The sequence below is a fragment of the Macaca mulatta genome, chromosome 9 (genome assembly GCF_049350105.2).
Source record: "Macaca mulatta isolate MMU2019108-1 chromosome 9, T2T-MMU8v2.0, whole genome shotgun sequence".
In the NCBI taxonomy this organism is placed as follows: Eukaryota; Metazoa; Chordata; class Mammalia; order Primates; family Cercopithecidae; genus Macaca; species Macaca mulatta.
In genome coordinates, this window is record NC_133414.1 from 82,023,104 (window position 1) to 82,038,548 (window position 15,445).

Here is a 15,445-nt window from a genome sequence, read left to right on the forward strand (position 1 = left end):
ATGAGCATTTAGATTAATTCCATATTTTGACTATCATGAATAGTGCTTAAATAAACATGGGAGTTCATATATCTTTTTGACATACTGATTTCCTTCCTCCCTCCCTCCCTCCCTCCCTCCCTTTCTTTCTTTCTTTTTTTTTTTTTTGAGACAGAGAGTCTCTCTTGTTGCCCAGGCTGGAGTGCAATGGCGTGATCATGGCTCACTGCAACCTCTGCCTCCCGGGTTCCAGTGATTCTCCTGACTCAGCCTCATGAGTAACTGGGATCACAGGTGTGTGCCACCATACCTGGCTAATTTTTGTATTTTTAGTAGAGACGGGGTTTCACCATGTTGGCCAGGCTGGTCTCAAGCTCCTGACACATCTGCCTCAGCCTCCCAAAGTGCTGGGATTACAGGCATGAGCTGCCATGCCCTGGCAATTTTCTTTCTTTTGGATGTATACCCAGTAGTGGAATTGCTGGATCATATGGTAGTTCTATTTTTAGTCTTTTGAGGAACCTCCATGCTGTTTTCTGTAGTGGCTGTACTAATTTACATTCTTGCCAACTGCGTATAATGGTTTCCCTTTCTTTACATCGTTGCCAGCATCAGTTATTGCTTGTCTTTTTTATAAGAGCCATTTAAACTGGGGTGAGATGTTATCTCATTGTAGTTTTGATATGCATTTCTCTGATGGTTAGTGACATTGAGCATTTTTTCGTATACTCATTGCTATTTGTATGTTATCATCATCTTTTTTTTTTTTTTTTATTAAAAGATAAGGTCTCACCCTGTCACCCAGGCTGGAGTGCAGTGGAGTGATCACAGGTCACTGCAGCCTTGAACACTTGGGCTCAAGTGATCCTCTTGCCTCAGTCTCCTAAGTAGCTAGGACTACTACAGGCATGGGTAATTTAATTTTTTTTTTTTTTAGACATAGAGTCTTGCTATATTGTCCAGGCTGGTCTCAAATTTCTGTCCTCAGTTGCTCCTCCCACGTCAGCCTCCCTAAGTGCTGAGATTACAGGCTTGAGACACCGTGTCCAGCCATGTATGTATTCTTTTGAGAAATGTCTGTTCAGCTCTTTTGCCCACTTTCTGATCAGATTATTATTATTTTCTTCTCCATTGAGTTGTTTGAGCTCCTTATATACTCTGGTTATTAATCCTTTGTCAGATGGGTAGTTTGAGGATCTTTTCCCCCATTCTGTGGGTTGTTTTTGCACTTTGTTGATTGTTTCCTCTGCTGTACAGAAGACTTATCTTGATAAAATCCCAGTTGTCTATTTTTGCTTTGGTTGCCTGTGCTTTTGAGGTCTTACACAGAAAATCTTGCCCAGACCAATGTCCTGGAGCATTTCCCCAATGTTTTCTTCTATTAATACTAGTTTCATAGTTTCAGGTCTTAGACTTAAGTCTTTTATCCATTTTGACTTGATTTTTGTGTATGGTGAGAGATAGGGGTCTAGTATCATTGCTTCTTTTTTAAAATTTTATTTTAAGTTCTGAGATACATTTGCATGATGTGCAGATTTGTTACATAGGTAAACATGTGCCATAGTGGTTTGCTGTACCTAACAACCCATCACCTAGGTATTAAGCCCCAAATGCATTAGCTGTTTATCCTGATGCTCTCCCTCCCTACGCCCCCGTAACAGGCTCCAGTGTGTGTTGTTTCCCTCCCTGTGTCCATGTGTTCTCATTATTCAGCTCCCACTTGTAAGTGAGAACATGCGGTGTTTGGTTTTCTGTTCCTGTGTTAGTTTGCTGACAATAATGGCTTCTAGCTCCATCCATGTCCCTGCAAAGGTCATGATCTTGTTCCTTTTTATGGCTGCATAGCATTCCGTGGTGTATATGTACCACATTTTCTTTATCCAGTCCATCACTGATGGACAGTTGGGTTGATTCCATGTCTTTGCTATTGTGAATAGTGCCGCAATAAACATATGTGTGCATGTATATTTATAATAGAATGATTTATATTCCTTTGGGTATATACCTAGTAATGGGATTGCTGGGTGAAATTGTATTTCTGGTTCTAGATCCCTGAGGAATCGCCACACTGTCTTCTGCAATTGTTGAACTAATTTACATTCTCACCAACAGTGTAAAAGCAGTCCTATTCCTCCACAGCCTTGCCAGCATCTGTTGTTTCTTGACTTTTTAATAATTGCCATTCTGACTCATGAGATGGTATCTCATTGTGGTTTTGATTTGCATTTCTCTAATGATCAGTAATGTTGAGCTTTTTTTCATATGTTTCTTGGCCACATAAATATCTTCTTTTGAGAAATGTCTGTTCATATCTTTTGCCCATTTTTTGATGGAGTTGTTCATTGTTTTCTTGTAAATTTGTTTAAGTTCCTTATAGATTCTGGATATTAGACCTTTGTCAGAGGGATAGATTGTGAACATTTTCTCCCATTCCATAGGTTGTCTGTTCACTGTGATGATAGTTCCTTTTGCTGTGCAGAAGCTCTTTCGTTTAATTAGGTCCTATTTGTCAAAGTTTGCTTTTGTTGCAGTTGCTTTTGATGTTTTGTCATGAAATCTTTGTTTATGTCCTGAATGGTATTGCCTAGATTTTTTTCTAGAGTTTTTGTAGTTTTTGGTTTTACATTTAAGTCTTTAATCCATCTTCAGTTAATTTTTGTATGAATTGTAAAGAAGGGGTCCAGTTTTAATTTTCTGCATGTGGCTAGCCAGTTTTCCCAGCACCATTTATTAAATAGGGAATCCTTTCCCCATTGCTTGTTTTTATCAGGTTTGTTAAATGTCAGATGATTGTAGATGTGTGGCCTTATTTCTGAGATCTCTGTTCTGTTCCATTGGTCTGTGTATCTGTTTTGGTACCAATTCCATGCTGTTTTGGTTACTATTGCCTTGTAGTATAGTTTGAAGTTGGGTAACATGATGCCTCCAGCTTTGTTCTCTTTGCTTAGGATTGTCTTGGCTATAAGGGGTCTTTTTTGGTTCCATAAGAATTTTAAAGTAGTTTTTTCTAATTTTGTGAAAAACGGCAATGGTAGTTTAATGGAAATAGCATTTAATCTATAAATTACTTTGGGCAATATGGCCATTTTCATGATAGTGATTCTCCCTATCCATGACCATGGAATGTTTTTCCATTTGTTTGTGTCCTTATTTCCTTGAGCAGTGGTTTGTAGTTCTCCTTGAAGAGGTCCTTTACATCCCTTTTTATCGGTATTCCTAAATATTTTATTTGCAGCAGTTGTGAAAGGGAGTTCATTCATGATTTGGCTGTCTGTCTATTGTTGGTGTATAGGAATGCTTGTGATTTTTGCACATTGATTTTGTATCCTGAGAGTTTGCTGAAGTTGCTTATCAGCTTAAGGAGCTTTTGGACTGAGACAATGGGATTTTCTAAATATAGGATCATGTTTTCTGCAGAGACAGTTTGACTTCCTCTCTTCCTATCTGAATACCCTTTATTTCCTTCTCTTGCCTGATTGCCCTGGCCAGAACTTCCATTCTATGTTGAATAGGAGTGGTGAGAAGGAGAGAGGGCTTCCTTGTCTTGTGCCAGATTCCAAGGGGAATGCTTCCAGCTTTTGCCCATTTAGTATGATATTGGCTGTGGGTTGGTCAGAAATGGCTCTTAATATTTTGAGATGTGTTCCATCAATACCTAGTTTATTGAGAGTTGTTAACATGAAGTGATGTTAAATTTTATCAAAGGCCTTTTCTGCATCTGTTGAGATAATTGCGTGACTTTTGTCTTTAGTTCTGTTTATGTGATGAATTACATTTATTGATTTGTGTATGTTGAACCATGCTTGCATCCCAGGGATAAAGCTGACTTGATCATGGTGGATAACCTTTTTGATGCTGCTGGATTTGGTTTGTCAGTATTTTATTGAGGACTTTTGCGTCAATGTTCATCAGGGATATTGGCCTGAAGTTTTCTTTTTCTGTTATATCTGTGCCAGGTTTTGGTATCAGGATGATGCTGGCCTCATAAAATGAGTGAAAGAAAAGTCCCTCCTTTTCAGTTGTTTGAATTAATTTCAGAAGGAATGGTACCCATTCCTCTTTGTACCTGTGGTAGAATTTGGCTATAAATCCGTCTGGTCCTGGGCTTTTTTTTTTTTTTTTTTTTTTTGGTTGGTAGCTATTTATTACTGTCTCAGTTTCAGAACTTGTTATTGGTCTATTCAGGGATTCAAATTCTTCTTAGTTTAGTCTTGAGATGGTGTATGTGTCCAGGAATTTATCAATTTCTTCTAGATTTTCTACTTTATTTGCATAGAGGTGTTTATAGTATTTTCTGATGGTTGGTGATATCTCCTTTATCATTTTTTATTGTGTCTATTTGATTCTTCTCTCTTTTCCTCTTTATTAGTCTAGCTAATGGTCTATTTTTTTTTACCATCATTATTTTTTATTATTTATCTTTACATCCTCAGTGTTGGCAGAGTTTCTGGTGCTTAACAAACATTTGTTCAGATCAGATATGTGGAAAAAATTGTCATTTGCTTATTCAAGTCATGCTTTTCTGTGATATTCTGATCCTAGTTGAACATGCAGAAATAAATGTCTAAAACAGCACCTTGATTCTGGCCTACAATAGAACGAAGTTCCCTGTGATCTCAGATAAGCTTGGCTAAAATAGGACTTGAGTGGAGATAGTCACACTTCAGCGAAGAAAGAGAATCCCCTGTGTAATCTCACCAGGAGATTCAACCTCAGTATTCTGCATCAAAGGGATAGTCCTCCAAATGAGAGGATTGCAACATGTTACAGGCCTTCCAGTTTCTGTTGAAGCTGAGTATGGTTGCCATCTCCTCATCATTCAATTTAAAGTCAAAGACCTGAATGTTCTCAACAATGCGTGCTGGTGTCACAGACTTGGGGATCATAATCACATTCCTCTGGATATGGAAACAGATCAGAACCCAGGCTGCAGTTTTTTTGTGCTTTGCAGCAATCTCCTTAATCTTGGGGTTCTCCAGCAGGGAAGGGTCCTCTGGCTTGGCCCAAGATCTGTCTGGAGAGCCTAAGGGGCTGTAGGCCATAATGGTGATGCCCTTGGAGTGGCAGTACTGGATCAGTTTCTCCTCCATGAGGTATGGGTGACACTCAGCCTATTAGTCACTGGTTTATATTTCAGTCCAGGTTTGTTCAAGAGCCTTTCTATCTGGAAGTGGTTGAAATTGGAGACCCCAAAGGCTTTTGCCAGCCCCTCGTCCATCAGCTCTTCCACGGCCTCCCAGGCATCCAAGAACATTGCTTTTCCACTGATCGTATTACCTTTGTCATCTTTTGGGAAAAAGTCATCCCCAGACTTGAATCCCTGTGGCTAGTGAATAAGATAGACATCCAGATAGCTAAGCTTCAGGTCCTTGAGGGTCTTCTCATAGGCCTTCCTCACAAGGGGTCTCTCAAAGAAAGTGGACCACAACTTGTTGATGATGAAGAGGTCTTCCCGCTTCACAGCCTTCTCTTGGATGACTTCCCCCACCTCATGTTCATTCTGTTAGACATAGGCACAGTCAATGTGGCGATATCCTGCAGCAATGGCCACCTTCACCACTTCTTTCATTTTGCTGAGAGGAGACTTCTAAGTGCCCAGGCCCACAATGGGCATCTTGGCTTTGGTACTGAGCTCTACGAAGGTGGCCATGGTTGGTGCAGAAATGATTCTGAGTGAGTAGGTAGAGGTCTCATGTCTTGCTGTGTCCAGAATTGGTTGCTTCTGGTAGGTTCTTGGTCTCGCTGACTTCAAGAATGAAGCCGTGGACCTTGGCGGTGAGTGTTACAGCTCTTAAACATGGTGTGTTCAGAGTTTGTTCCTTCAGATGTGTCCGGAGTTTCTTCCTTCAGGTGGGTTCATGGTCTCGCTGATTTCAAGAATGAAGCCACGGACCTTTGTGGTGAGTGTTACAGTTGGGGGGGGGCAGGGGGCTGAAAGAGAGCAGCAGCAAGATTTATTGTGAAGAGTCAAAGAACAAAGCTTCCACAGCGTGGAAGGGGACCCAAGCGGGTTGCTCACGGTCTATATGTATTTTATTAATTTTTTTCAAAAAACCAGCTCCTGGATTCATTGATTTTTTTTGAAGGGTTTTTTCATGTCTCTATCTCCTTCAGTTCCACTCTGATCTTAGTTATTTCTTGTCTTTTGCTAGCTTTTGGATTTGTTTGCTCCTGCCTCTCTATATCTTTTAGTAGTGATGTTAGGGTGTCAAATTGAGATCTTTCTTGCTTTCTGATGTGGGCATTTAGTGCTATAAATTTCCCTTTTAGCACTGCTTTAGCTGCATCCCAGAAATTCTGGTACTTTGTCTCTTTTTTCTCATTGGTTTCAAAGAACTCCTTGATTTCTCTCTTAATTTCATTATTTACCTAGGAGTTATTCAGGAGCAGGTTGTTCAATTTCCATGTAGTTGTGTGGTTTTGAGTCACTTTCTTAATCTTGAATTCTAAGTTGATTGCATTGTGGTCTGAGAAACTGTTATGATTTCAGTTCTTTTGCATTCACTGAGGAGTGTTTTACTTCCAATTATGCAATCAATTTTAGAGTATGTGCCATGTGGCACTGAGAAGAATGTATATTCTGTTTTTTTTGGGTGGTGAGTTCTGTAGATATCCATCAGGTCCACCTGATCCAGAGCTGAGTTCAAGTTTTGAATATCCTTGTTAATATTCTGTCTCAATGATCTGTGTAATATTGACAGTGGGGTGTTAACGTCTCCCACTATTATTGTGTGATAGTCTTAGTCTCTTTTTAGGTCTCTAGGAACTTTATGAATCTGGGTGTTTCTTTATTGGGTGCATATATATTTAGAATTGTTAGTTCTTCTTGTTGAATTAATCCCTTTACCATTATGTACTGCCCTTGTCTTTTTTGATCTTTGTTGGTTTAAAGTCTGTTTTGTCGGAAAGTAGGATTGCAACCCCTGCTTTTGTTTCACTTTCCATTTGCTTGTTAAATATTCCTCCATCCCTTTATTTTGAGCCTATGTGTGTCTTTGCATGTGAGATGGGTCTCTTGAAGACAGCACACCAATTCGTCTTGACTCTATTCAATTTGCCAGTCTGTGTGTTTTAATTGGGGCATTTAGTCTATTTACATTTAAGGTTAAATTTGTTATGTGTGAATTTGATCCTGTCATCATGATGCTAGCTGCTTATTTTGCAGACTACTTAATGCAATTTCTTCAAAGTGTCATTGGTTTTTGCACTTCAGTGTGTTTTTGCAGTGGTTGGTACTGGTTTTTCCTTTCCATATTTAGTACTTTTTTTCAGGAGCTCTTGCAAGGTAGGCCTGGCAGTGACAAATTCCCTTAGCATTTGCTTGTTTGAAAAATACTTTATTTCTCCTTTGCTTAGAAACTTAGCTTGGCTGGATATGAAATTCTGGGTTGGAAATTCTTTTCTTTAAGAATGTTGAATATTGGCCCACACTGTCTACTGGCTTGTAGGGTTTCTGCTGAGAGGTCTGCTGTTAGTCTGTTGGGATTCCTTTTGTAGGTGACCTGGCCTTTTCTTCTGGGTGCCCTTAACATTTTTTTTCTTCATTTTGACCTTGGAGAATCTGATGGTTATGTTTCTTGGGGTGAACTTCTCATGGAGTATCTTCCTGGGGTTATCTGTATTTCCTGAATTTGAATGTTGGCCTGTTTTGCTAGGTTGGAGAAGTTCTCCTGGATGATATCCTGAAGTGTGTTTTCCAACTTGGTTCCATTCTTTCTGACTCTTTCAGGTACTCCAATCAATCATAGGTTTGATCTTTTTATGTAGTCCCATAGTTCTCAGAGGTTTTGTTTGTTCCTTTTCATTCTTTTTTCCCTAATCTTGTCTTCCTGCTCTATTTCAGCAAGATAGTCTTCAAGCTCTGATATTCTTTCTTCTGCTTCATTGATTCAGCTATTGATACTTCTATCACAAAGTTCTCGTGCTATGTTTTTCAGCTCCATCAGGTCATATTGTTCCTATCTAAACTGGTTATTCTAGTTAACAGCTCCTGTAACCTTTTATCATGGTTCTTGGTTTCTTTGCATTAGGTTAGAACATGCTCCTTTGGTTCAATGAAGTTTGTTATTACCCACCTTCTGAAGCCTACTTCTGTCAATTCACCCATCTTAGCCTCTGCCCATTTGTGTGCCCTTGCTGGAGGGTGTTGTGATCATTTGGAGGAGAAGAGGCACTCTGGCTTTTTAAGTTTTCAGCATTTTCTTGTTGATTCTTTCTCATCTTCATGAGTTGTCTAGTTTCGATCTTTGAGGCTGCTGAATTTTAGATAGGTTTTTGTGAAGACTTTTTTGTTGACGCTGTTGTTGCTTTCTGTTTGTTTTTCTTTTAACAGGCCCCTTTTCTGTAGGGCTGCTGTGGTTTGCTGGAGTTTCATTTCAGGCCCTATTCACCTGGGTCCCTCTCGCACCTGGAGATGTTAACTAAGGAGGCTGGAGAACAGCAAAGATGGGAGCCTGTTCCTTCCTCTGGGATCTCTGTCCTCAAGGGGCACTGACCTGATGCCAAGAGTAGTGCTCCGTATAAGTTGTCTGGCAACTCCTGTTGGGGGGCATGGGATCCAGGACCCACTTAATAAAGCACGCTGGCTGCCCCTTGGTGGAGGGGGTGTGCTGTGCTGGGGGGAAACCCCCTCGTCTGGTCTGCTCAGATTCCTCAGAGCTAGCAGGAGGAAAGATGAAGTCAGCTGGTCCATGGAGACCATGGCCACCCCATCCCCTAGGGGCTCAGGCCCAGGGAGATCACCATTCTGTCCCTAAGGCCCTGGGTAGAGTTGCTGAAGTTCCTGCAGGGAGGTACTGCCCAGTGAGGAGAGATGTGTCAGGGTCTGGCCTAAAGAGGCAATCTGGCCATGATCTGCCACAGTCGGTGTGCTGCGCTGTGGGGAATACCTCTTGGGTCCAAGCCATCCAGTTTCCCCAGCACCAGCTGGGGAAAAATGGCGGTCTGCAGCTGCAGTGATAGCTGCAGCCCTTCTCCCTCCGGCCCCCGCCCCCACCACTCCCCCCCCTGGAGTTTAGTCATTTTAGGCAGCTGCATGATGGCTGCCGTCCCTTCCCTGTGGAGCTCTGTTGTTTTAGGCAGACTCCAGCTGATTGGCTGTTGAGAATCTGCACAGCTCTGTGGTTGGGACCCAAGGCCCTGGTGGTGGCCTGGGCTCACGAGTGGGGTCTCCTGATCTGCAGGTTGCACAGATCCATGAAGAAGCGTGGTTTCCCAGGCTGGGTAGCAGGATTGCTCACTGCCTCCCTTGGCTGGGGGTGGGGGCTCCCTTTGTCCCATGTGGCTCCCAGGTGGGCTGAGGCACCACTCTACTTTTCTTTGCTCTCCATGGGTCACACCAACCACCTAATCAGTCCTGATGATAGAACCTGTATACCTTGGTTAATGATGTAGGATTTGCATGCTGTTTTGGTTCTTCTTGGTGGGAGCCTCCCACTGCAGCTCTTTCTAGTTAGCCATCTCAACTCCACCCCACTCCCTCAGTTTCATTCTTATGCATATAGTTATCCCGTTTTTCCAGCATCATTTATTGAAGAGACTGTCCTTTTCCCACCGTATCTTCTTAGTACCTTTGTTGAAGATGAGCTGGCTGTAAATGCATACATTTATATGTGGGTTCTCTATTCTGTTCCATTGATCTGTGTCCCTGTTTTTGCTAGGACCAGGCTGATTTTCTTACTATAGCTTTGTAGTAAATTTTGAAGTCAGGAAGTGGGATGCTTCCAGCTTTGTTCTTTTTCCTGAGGACGTCTTTGGTTATTTGGGGGCTTTTGTGTTTCCACGTAAATTTTAGAATTGTTTTTTTCTATTTCTGTGAAGAGTGTCATTGGTATTTTGATAGGAGTTGCATTGAATCTGTAAATTGCTTGGTGCAGTATTGCCATTTTAATGATATCATTTCTTCCAATCCATGAACATGGAATATCTTTTTTTGTGTGTGTGTCCTCTGCAATTTCTTTCATCAGTGTCTTATGGTTTTCTTTCACTTCCTTGGTTCAGTTGATTTCTAGGTATTTTATATAATTTTGTAGATATTATAAATTGGATTGGTTTCTTAATTTCTTTTTCAGATTTTTGCTTTTGACATATATAAAGTTACTGGTTTTTGTATGTTGATTCAGTACTCTGTAGCTTTACTGAATTTATCAGTTTTAACAGTTTTTTTCATGGAGTCTTTAGTTTTTTTTAAAGTATAAAATTATGTCATCTGTATTTAAGGATAATTGGCTTCTTCCTTCCCAGTTTGGATGCCCTTTATTTCTTTGTCTTGCCTAATTGCTCTAGCCAGGACTTTCAGGACTATGTTGAGTGGTGAAAGTGGGCATCCTTGTCTTGTTCCACATCTTTAGAGGATCAAGACTTTTTTCCTGTTCAGTAGAGTATTACTGTGGGTTTGTCAAGCATGGCCTTCATTATTTTGAGATATGCTCCTTCTAGATCCAGTTGCATGAGGGGGTTTTTATTATAAAGAGATGTTGAGTTTTATTGAATGCTTTTTTTTCTATGTCTATTGAGATTATCATATGGTTTTTGCTCTTCATTCTGTTAATGTGGTATATCATGTTGATTGCATTTGTTGAACCATACTTGCATCCCTGGGATAAATCCCACTTGATCATGGTGAATTATCTTTTTAATGTGTTGTTAAATTTGTTAATATTTTGTTGAGGATTTTTACATCTAGGTTTATCAGTGATATTGATCTGTAGTTTTCTTTTCTGTGTGTGTCCTTGTCTGGTTCTGGTATCAGGGTAATGCTGGCCTCATGGAATTAGTTTGGAAGTATGCCCTCCTTTCCAGCTTTTTTTTTTTTTAAAGTTTGAGTATAATTGGTAATTGTTCTTTAAATGGTTGGTAGAATACAGCAGTGAGGCTGTCAGGTCCTGGGCTTTTCTTTGATGGGAAGCTTCTTACTACAGCTTTGATGTCATCACTCATTGCTTTACTGTGGTTTTTCTATTTCTTCATGATTGAATCTTTGTAGGTTGTGTCTGCCCAGGAATTTATTCATTTCTTGTAGGCTTTCCAATTTGTTGGCATATAGTTGTTCATAATTGTCTGTAATTATTCTTTGTATTTCTGTGGTCTCAGGTGTTATGTCTCTTTTTTCATTTCTGATTTTATTTGGATCTCCTCACTTTAAAAAAATTTAACTTTTATTTTAAGTTCAGAGGTACATGTGCACATTTGTTATATAGGTAAACTTGTATCATGGGAGTTTGTTGTACAGATTATTTCATCACCCAGGTATTAAGCCTAATACCCGCTATTTTTCCTGATCCTCTCCCTCCTCCCAAACTCCACTTCCTGGTAGGCCCTAGTGTATGTTGTTTTCCTCTATGTGTCCGTGTGTTCTCATCATTTAACTCGCACTTATAAGTGCGAACATGCAGTATTCGGTTTTCTGTTCCCGTGTTAGCTCCATCGAAGTTCCTGCAAAGGACATAATCTCATTCATTTTTTCTGGTGGCATAGTATTCCATGGTGTATATATATCACATTTTCTTTTTTCTTTTCTTTCTTTTTTTTTTTTTTTTTTGAGATGGAGTCCCACTCTGTCACCCAGACTGGAGTGCAGTGTTATGATCTTGACTCACTGCAACTTCCAACTCCCGGGTTAAAGGGATTCTCTTGCCTCAGCCTCATGAGTAGCTGGGATTACAGGTGCCCACCACCATGCCTGGCTAATTTTTTTTTTTTTTTTGTATTTTCAGTAGAGATGGGATTTTTGACACGTTGGCCAGGCTGGTCTCGAATTCCTGACCTTGTGATCCACCCACCTCACCCTCCCAAAGTGCTGGGATTACAGGTGTGAATCACCACGCCTGGCCTTCACATTTTCTTTATGTATTCTACCACTGTTGGGCATTTAGTCTGATTCCATGTCTTTGTTCTTGTGAATAGTGCTGCGATGAACATATGCATGCATGTGTCTTTGTAATAGAATGATTTATATTCCTTTGGGTATATATTCAGTAATGGGATTGCTGGGTCAAATGGTTTTTCTGTTTTTCAGTCTTTGAGGAATTGCCACACTGTTTTCCACAATGGTTGAACTGATTTACCCTCCCAGCAAGAGTGTATAAGTGTTCCTTTTTCTCCGCAACCTTGCCAGCACCCATTATTTTTTGACTTTTTAATAATAGCCATTCTGACTGGTATCTGGATGGTATTGTGGATGGTATCTCATTGTGGTTTTGATTTGAATCTCTCTAATGATCAGTGATGCTGAGCCTTTTTCATATGATTGTGGGCCACAAGTATGTCTTCTTTTGAAGTGTTCATGTCCTTTGCTCACATTTTAATGGTTTTTTTTTTCTTGTAAATTTAAGTTCCTTATAGGTGCTATCTATTAGACCTTTCTCAGTTGCATAGTTTGGAAAAATTTTCTCCCATTCTGTAGGTTGTCTGTTCACTCTGTTGATAGTTTGATTTGCTGTGCAGAAGCTCTTAGTTTAATTGGATCCCATTTTTCAAGTTTTGCTTTTGTTGCAATTGCTTTTGGTGTCTTCGTCACGAAATCTTTGCCCACTCGTATGTCCAGAGTGGTATTGCCTAGGTTGTCTTCCAGGGTTTTTATAGTTTTGGGTTTTACATTTAAGTCTTTAATTCATCTTGGGTTAATCTTTGTAAATGGTCTAAGGAAGTGGTCCAGTTTCAATCTTCTGCCTATGGCTAGCGAGTTACCCCAGCACCATTTATTGAATAGGGAATCCTTTACCCATTGCTTGCTTTTGTCAGGTTCTTCATTAAATATCAGGTGGTTATAGGTGTGTGGCTTTATTTCTGCATTCTCTATTCTGTTTCCATTGGTCTGTGTATCTGTTTTTGTTCCAGTACCATGCTGTTTTGGTTACTGTAAGCCTGTAGCATAGTTTGAAGTCAGGTAGTGCCTCCAGCTTTGTTGTTTTTGCTCAGGATTATCTTGGCTATTCAGGCTCTTTTTGAGGCTCCATGACTTTTAAAATAGTTTTTTTCTAGTTGTGTGAAGAACTAGAAAAATGGTAGTTTAATAGGAATAGCATTGAATCTATGAATTGCTTTGGGCAGTATAGCTATTTGAATAACATTGTTTCTTCCTATCCATGAGCATGAAATGTTTTTCTCTTTGTTTGTGTCATCTCTAATTTCTCTGAGCAGCGTTTTGTAGTTCTCCTTGTAGAGATCTTTCACTTTCTTGTTTAGTTGTATTCCTATGTATTTTATTTTTTGTATGTGGCAATTTTTAATGGAATTGCATTCCCCATTTGGCTCTCAGCTTGACTGTTATTGGTGTATAGGAATGTTAGTCATTTTTGCACATTGATTTTGTGTCCTGAGACTTTGCTGAAGTTATTTATCAGCTTAAAAAGCTTTTGGGCTGAGACTATGGGTTTCTTAGATAGAAGATCATGTCATCTGCAAACAGATAGTTTGACTTCCTCTCTTCTTATTTGGATGCTTCTTTCTCTTGCCTGATTGTCCTGTCCAGGACTTGCCATACTATGTTGAAATAGGAGTGGTGAGAGAGGACTTCCTTGTCTTGTGCTGGTTTTCAAGGGGAATGCTTCCAGCTTTTGCCCATTCAGTATGATATTGGCTGTGGGTCTGTCATAGATGGCTCTTATTATTTTGAGATATGTTCCTTCAATACCTAGTTTATTGAGTTTTTAACATGAAGAAGTGTTGAATTTTGTCAAAAGGCTTTTCTGCATCTAGTGAGATAATCATGTGGTTTTTGTCTTTAGTTCTATTTATGTGATGAATCATATTTATTGATTTGTGTATGTTGAACCAACCTTGCATCCCAGGGATAAAGCCTACTTGTTCATGGTGGATAAGTTTTTTGATGTGCTGCTCGATTCAGTTTGCTAGTATTTTGTTGAGTATTTCTGCATCAGTGTTCATCAAGGATATTGGCCTGAAGTTTCCTTTTTTTTGTTGTATCTCTGCCAGATTTTAGTGTCAGGATGATGCTGGCCTCATAAAATGAGTTAGGGAGGAGTCCCTTCTCCTCAGTTTTTTGGAATAATTTTAGCAGGAATGGTACCAGCTCTTCTATGTACATCTGGTAGAATTCAACTGAGAATCTGTCTGGTCCTGGGCTTTTTTTTTTTGGTTGGTAGGCTGTTTATTACTGATTCAATTTCAGAGCTTGTTATTGGTCTGTTCAGGGATTATATATTTTTTTCTGGTTCAGTCTTGGGAGGGTGTATGTGTCCAGGAATTTATCCATTTCTTCTAAATCTTCTAGTTTATGTGCATAGAGATGTTCTTAATATTCTCTGATGATTGTTTGTATTTCTGTGGGGTCAGTGCTAAGATCCTCCTTGTTGTTTCCATTGTGTTTTTTTGAATCTTCTCTCTTCTTCATTAATCTAGCTAGCAGTCTATTTTATTTTTTTTTGAAAACCACCCCCTGGATTCATTGATCTTTTGAATGATTTTTCCCTTCTTAGTCTCCTTCAGTTCAGCTCCAATTTTGGTTATTTGTTGTCTTCTGGTAGCTTTGGGATTTGTTTGCTCTTAGTTCTCTAGTTCTCTCAGTTGTGATGTTAGGTTGTTAACTTGAGATCTTTCTAACTTTTTGATGTGGGCATTTAGTGCTATAAATTTCCCCTCTAACGCTGCCTTGGCTGTATCCCAGAGATTCTGGTATGTTATATCTTCGTTCTCATTCATTTCAAGGAACTTCTTGATTTCTGCCTTATTTTCATTATTTACCTGAAAGTCATTCAGGAGCAGGTTATTCAATTTACATGTAATTGCGTGGGTTTGAATGAATTTCTTAGTCTTGATTTCTAATTTGATTGCACTGTGGTACGAGAGATTGTTAACGATTTTAGTGCTTTTGCATTTGCTGAGGAGCATTTTACTTCTGATTATGTGATTGATTTTAGAGTACGTTCCATGTGGCAATGAGGAGAATGTATATTCTGTTGCTTTTGGATGGAGACTTCTGTAGATATCTATCAGGTCTGTTTGATCCAGTGCTGAGTTCAGGTCCTGAATATCATTGTTACTTTTCTGTCCCAAAGATCTAATATTGTCAGTGGCATACTAAAGTCTCCTACTATCATTTTCTGGAAGTATAAGTTTGATGGTCTCTGGGAACCTGCTTTATTAATCTGAGTCCTCCTGTGTTGGGCGATATAATTCAGGATGGTTATATCTTGTTGAGTTGAACCCTTTACCATTATGTAATGCCCTTCTTTGTCTTTTGTGATGTTTGTTGACTTATAGTCTGTTTTGTCAGAAACTAGGATTGCAACCCCTACTTTTTTCTGTTTTCCATTTGCTTGGTAGAATTTTCTTCCTCTATTTATTTATTTATTTATTTTATTAGATTTTATTTTTATTTTATTTTATTATACTTTAGTTCTAGGGTACATGTGCACCACGTGCAAGTTTGTAACATAGGTATACATGTGCCATGTTGGTTTAATGCACCCATCAACTCGTTGTTTACATTAGGCATTTCTCCTAA

At 39.5% G+C, this 15,445-nt stretch overlaps 1 protein-coding gene and 1 pseudogene across 2 annotated transcripts in view; one reads left to right on the forward strand and one right to left on the reverse strand.

Moving 5' to 3' along the window:
* Positions 1-15,445, forward strand: part of CTNNA3 (catenin alpha 3) — a 1,846,283-nt gene that overhangs the window by 8,080 nt on the left and 1,822,758 nt on the right. The window lies entirely within an intron of this gene.
* Positions 4,363-5,651, reverse strand: LOC696403 (aldo-keto reductase family 1 member B10 pseudogene; annotated as a pseudogene). Its single transcript, XR_013398498.1, has one exon. The product of XR_013398498.1 is annotated as an aldo-keto reductase family 1 member B10 pseudogene (transcript).